At 34.4% G+C, this 6208-nt stretch overlaps 2 pseudogenes; both read right to left on the minus strand.

The window, feature by feature from the left end:
• Positions 1-132: 132 nt before the first annotated feature.
• Positions 133-958, minus strand: LOC114636095 (annotated as a pseudogene).
• Positions 959-5030: 4072 nt separating this feature from the next.
• Positions 5031-5856, minus strand: LOC114636094 (annotated as a pseudogene).
• Positions 5857-6208: the final 352 nt, after the last annotated feature.

The raw sequence follows: 6208 nt of genomic DNA on the forward strand, positions 1-6208 counted from the left end.
TTTTTTTTAAGTGATTTTACCTTTATTTCTTATTTCCTTCACTTTAAGCCAATCATTAAATTTCACAGTGATTTCTGGGGTGGGGCAGAAGGAAGGCATCATTCCGAATGATGGAGGCCGGCCCGGTTGGCCTCACTGGGGAAGCTGGAGGAGCAGGGACTGGCAGGCAGGCAGGTAGGTGATGTTCCGAGATTGGGAGAGCTGGTAGGCAATGTCCTTGGCAGCTTCCAGCTTCCAGCTTCCGCAGCTCAATCAGGCCGTCCCCAGCGGTGGCCAGCGAGTTGGTGATCAGCTCAGCTGCCTTGGAGTCACCCTCAGCAGAGATGATGGCTGCCTTCAACTGCTGCTCAGCCTTTTCCACCACGAATCTGGCTCTCTCTGCTTCCTGCTGAGCCACCTGCTTGGCTTCTACTGTCTCTGGGAACTCCTTCCCAAAGGTCAGATGTGTCAGGGACACGTCATCCAGGATGAGCCCAAATGTTGCTGCTCGCTCTGTGAGGTCATAGCTCACCTGCCTGGAGACCAGCTGTCGCTGGGTAATCAATTCTCCAGCATCAAACCGAGCCACCACGGACTTGAGGATCTCTGTGGTGATCGACAGCAGCACCCGCTCATCACAGTCGTCACAGATGCTGGTGTAGATACGAGGGAGCTGGCTGGCCACTGGCCGGAAGAGGATGCGCAGTGTGATGTTGACGTTCTGTAGGTCTTGGCTACCAGTGATGACCGGGACATTCCGTGGTAGAGAGCGGCAGTCAAAGATAATTGGTTTCTGTACCCAAGGGATGAGAAAGTGAGTCCCTTCCCCTCCCACAATGTCCTGTACGCCACGGAATCGGTCAAAGATGACAGCTCCGTGTCCAGCATCCACATTATATAGAGCAGAGTTCACCACGCCTCCTGCAACTGCTAAAGCCAGGCCGAACTTTCCGATGGACTCAAACACTTTGGCAGCCATGACTCCTTCTGTTGCTTCCACTCACACCTGCTTTCACACTGACCTCCACATGAATTCCCCAGCTTGATATTTCTTTTGTTTGATTTTTCCACAGTGTTTTCAATTTTTTGAATTTTTGCCAAGTAAATGTCCAATTTTATCAGGAAAAACTGTTTTAAATCACATTCGTTTACAAATCAAATGGTCTCCTTATCAATTTTCTTTTTTTATGACTTTTAAATTCAAAATTCTTCTTGTTTATAACTTTCTTTGATTTCTCTTCCGTTTGATTATAGTTTATCATTAGCTTTTTAATTTTTCTTCAAGTTTTCAATATTTTTCACTAGCTTTTTCCACAGTGTTTTCAGTTTTATTAATTTTTTGCCAAGTAAATCTTCAATTTTATCAGGAAAAACTGTTTTAAATCACATTCCTTTACAAATCTAATGGACTCCTTATCAATTTTCTTTTTTTTTTATGAATTTGAAGTGCAAATTTCTCCTTTTTCATAAATTTCTTTGATATCTCTTTTGTTTGATTTTTCCACAGTGTTTTCAGTTTCATGAATTTCTAGCAAAGTAAATGTTCAATTATATCAGGAAAAACTGTTTTAAATCACATTGCTTTACAAATCAAATGGTTTCCTTACCAATTTACTATTTTTAATGATATTTAAGTGCAAATTTCTCCTTTTTTAAAAGTCTCTTTGATATGTCTTTTGTTTGACTTTTCCACGGTGTTTTCAATTTTATGAATTTTTTGCCAATAAATGTTCAACTTTATCAGGAGAAACTGTTTTAAGTCACATTCCTTTACAAATCTAATGGTCTCCTTATCAATTTTCTATTTTTTATGAATTTCAATACAAATTTCTCCTTTTTCATAATTTTCTTTGATTTCTCTTCTGTATGATTATAGTTTATTATTGGCTTTGTAATTTTTCTTCAAGTTTTCACTATTTTTCCTGAGATTTTCACTACCTTTTTCCACAGTGTTTTCAGTTTAATGAATTTCTTGCAAAGTAAATGTTCAATTTTAGCAGGAAAAACTGTTTTAAATCACATTCCTTAACAAATCCAATGGTATCCTTATCAATTTTCTATTTTTTAGGAATTTTAAATGCAAATTTCTCCTTTTTCATAACTTTCTTTGAGTTGTCTTCCGTTTGATTATAGTTTATCATTAGCTATTTAATTTTTCTTCAAGTTTTCAATATTTTTCCTGAAATTTTCACTAGCTTTTTCCACAGTGTTTTGAATTTTATGAATTTTTTGCCAAGTAAATGTTCAATTTTATCAGGAAATACTGTTTTAAATCATAATCCATTACAAACCAAATGGTCTCCTTTTAAATTTTCTATTTTTTATGAAATTTATATGCAAATTTCTCCTTTTTATAACATTCTTAGATTTCTCTTCTGTTTGATTATAGTTTATTATTGGCTTTGTAATTTTTCTTCAAGTTTTCACTATTTTTCCTGAATTTTTTAATAGCTTTTTCCACAGTGTTTTCAATTTTATGAATTTTTTGCCAAGTCAATCTTCAATTTTAGCAGGAAAAACTGTTTTAAATCACATTCCTTTACAAATCAAATGGTCTCCTTATCAATTTACTATTTTTTATGAACTTTAAAAGCAAAATTCTTCTTGTTCATAACTTTCTTTGATGTCTCTTTTGTTTGATTTTTCCACAGTGTTTTCAGTTTTTTGAATTTTTTGCCACGTTAATGTTCAATTTCATGAGGAAAAACTGTTTTAAATCACATTCCTGTACAAATCAAATATTCTGCTTATCAATTTTCTATTTTTGTTGAATTTTAAAAGCAAATTTCTTCATGTTCATAACTTTCTTTGGTTTCTCTTATGTTTGATTATAGTTGATTATTGGCTTTTAAATTTTTCTTCAAGTTTTCACTATTTTTCCTGAATTTTTCACTAGCTTTTTCACAGTGTTTTCAATTTTATGAAATTTTTGCCAAGTAAATGTTTAATTTTATCAGGAAAAACTGTTTTAAATCACATTCCTTTACAAATCAAATGAACTCCTTCTCAACTTTCTATCTTTTCTGAATTTTCAATCAAAATGTCTCCTTTTTCATAAATATCTTTGATGTCTCTTTTGTTTGATTTTTCCACAGTGTTTTCAGTTTTATGAATTTTTTGCCAAGTAAATGTTCAATTTTATCTGGCAAAACTGTTTTAAATCACATTCCTTTACAAATCAAATGGTATCCTTAACAATATTCTATTTTTTATGAATTTTAAAAGCAAATTTCTCCTTGTTCATAACTCTCTTTCATTTTTCTTCACTTTGATTATATTTTTTCATTGGCATTTTAATTTTTCTTCAAGTTTTCAGTATTTTTCCTGAATTTTTAACTAGCTTTTTCCGCAGTGTTTTCAATTTTATGATTTTTATGCCACGTAAATGTTCAATTTTATCAGGAAAAACTGTTTTAAATCACATTCCTTTACAAATCAAACGGTATCCTTATCAATTTACTATTTTTTATGAATATTCAATACAAATATCTCCAAATTCATAACTATCTTTGATTTCTATTCCGTTTGATTATAGTTTATCATTGGCTTTTTAATTTTTCTTCAAGTTTTCAGTATTTTTCCTGAATTTATCACTAGCTTTTTCCACATTGTTTTCAATTTTATGAATTTTTTGCCAAGGAAATGTTCTATTTTATCAGGAAAAACTGTTTTAAATCACATTCTTTACAAATCAAAGGGTCTCCTTATCAATTTTCTATCTTTTCTGAATTTTAAAACAAAATTTCTCCTTTTTCATAAATTTCTTTGATGTCTCTTTCGATTGATTTTTCCACAATTTTTCAGTTTTATGAATTTTTTCCCAAGTAAATGTTCAATTTCATCAGGAAAAACTGTTTTAAGTCACATTACTTTAAAAATCAAATGTTCTGCTTATCAACTTTCTATTTTTTATGAATTTTAAAAGCAAATATCTCCTTGTTCATAACTTTCTTTGATTTCTCTTCCGTTTGATTATAGTTTATCATGGGCTTTTTAATTTTTCTTCAAGTTTTCAGTATTTTTTCCTGAATTTTTCACTAGCTTTTCCACAGTGTTTTCAATTTTATGAATTTTTTGCCAAGTAAATGTTCAATTTTATCAGGAAAAACTGTTTTAAATCACATTCCTTTACAAATCAATTGGTATCCTTATCAATTTTCTATTTTTAATGAATGTTCATTACAAATATCTCCATGTTTATGACTTTCTTTGATTTCTGTTCCGTTTGATTATAGTTCATTATTGGCTTTTTAATTTTTCTTCAAGTTTTCACTATTTTTCCTGAATTCTTCACTAGCTTTTTCCACAGTGTTTTCAATTTTATGAATATTTTGCCAAGTAAATGTTCAATTTTATCAAGAAAAACTGTTTTAAATCACATTACTTTACAAATCAAATGTTCTGCTTATCAATTTTCTATTTTTTATGAATTTTAAAAGCTAATATCTCCTTGTTCATAACTTTCTTTGATTTCTCTTCCGTTTGATTATACTTTATCATGGGGTTTTTAATTTTTCTTCAAGTTTTCAGTATTTTTTCCTGAATTTTTCACTAGCTTTTTCACAGTGTTTTCAATTTTATGAATTTTTTGCCAAGTAAATGTTCAATTTTATCTTGAAAAACGGTCTTAAATCGCATTCCTTTACAAATCAAATGGACTCCTTATCAATTTTCTATCGTTTTTGAATTTTAAATTGTAAAAATTTCTCCTTTTTCATAAATTTCTTTGATGTCTCTTTAGTTTGATTTTTCCACAGTGTTTTCAGTTTTATGAATTTTTTGCCAAGTAAATGTTCTATTTTATCAGGAAAAACTGTTTTAAGTCACATTCCTTTACAAATCAAATGGTCTCCCTATTAATTTTCTATTTTTTATGAATTTTAAATGAAAATTTCTCCTTTTTTCATAAATTTCTTTGATTTTTTTTAAGTGATTTTACCTTTATTTCTTATTTCCTTCACTTTAAGCCAATCATTAAATTTCACAGTGATTTCTGGGGTGGGGCAGAAGGAAGGCATCATTCCGAATGATGGAGGCCGGCCCGGTTGGCCTCACTGGGGAAGCTGGAGGAGCAGGGACTGGCAGGCAGGCAGGTAGGTGATGTTCCGAGATTGGGAGAGCTGGTAGGCAATGTCCTTGGCAGCTTCCAGCTTCCAGCTTCCGCAGCTCAATCAGGCCGTCCCCAGCGGTGGCCAGCGAGTTGGTGATCAGCTCAGCTGCCTTGGAGTCACCCTCAGCAGAGATGATGGCTGCCTTCAACTGCTGCTCAGCCTTTTCCACCACGAATCTGGCTCTCTCTGCTTCCTGCTGAGCCACCTGCTTGGCTTCTACTGTCTCTGGGAACTCCTTCCCAAAGGTCAGATGTGTCAGGGACACGTCATCCAGGATGAGCCCAAATGTTGCTGCTCGCTCTGTGAGGTCATAGCTCACCTGCCTGGAGACCAGCTGTCGCTGGGTAATCAATTCTCCAGCATCAAACCGAGCCACCACGGACTTGAGGATCTCTGTGGTGATCGACAGCAGCACCCGCTCATCACAGTCGTCACAGATGCTGGTGTAGATACGAGGGAGCTGGCTGGCCACTGGCCGGAAGAGGATGCGCAGTGTGATGTTGACGTTCTGTAGGTCTTGGCTACCAGTGATGACCGGGACATTCCGTGGTAGAGAGCGGCAGTCAAAGATAATTGGTTTCTGTACCCAAGGGATGAGAAAGTGAGTCCCTTCCCCTCCCACAATGTCCTGTACGCCACGGAATCGGTCAAAGATGACAGCTCCGTGTCCAGCATCCACATTATATAGAGCAGAGTTCACCACGCCTCCTGCAACTGCTAAAGCCAGGCCGAACTTTCCGATGGACTCAAACACTTTGGCAGCCATGACTCCTTCTGTTGCTTCCACTCACACCTGCTTTCACACTGACCTCCACATGAATTCCCCAGCTTGATATTTCTTTTGTTTGATTTTTCCACAGTGTTTTCAATTTTTTGAATTTTTGCCAAGTAAATGTCCAATTTTATCAGGAAAAACTGTTTTAAATCACATTCGTTTACAAATCAAATGGTCTCCTTATCAATTTTCTTTTTTTATGACTTTTAAATTCAAAATTCTTCTTGTTTATAACTTTCTTTGATTTCTCTTCCGTTTGATTATAGTTTATCATTAGCTTTTTAATTTTTCTTCAAGTTTTCAATATTTTTCACTAGCTTTTTCCACAGTGTTTTCAGTTTTA

The sequence above is a fragment of the Grammomys surdaster genome, unplaced genomic scaffold (assembly GCF_004785775.1).
Source record: "Grammomys surdaster isolate TR1022 unplaced genomic scaffold, NIH_TR_1.0 122053, whole genome shotgun sequence".
NCBI classification, from domain to species: Eukaryota; Metazoa; Chordata; class Mammalia; order Rodentia; family Muridae; genus Grammomys; species Grammomys surdaster.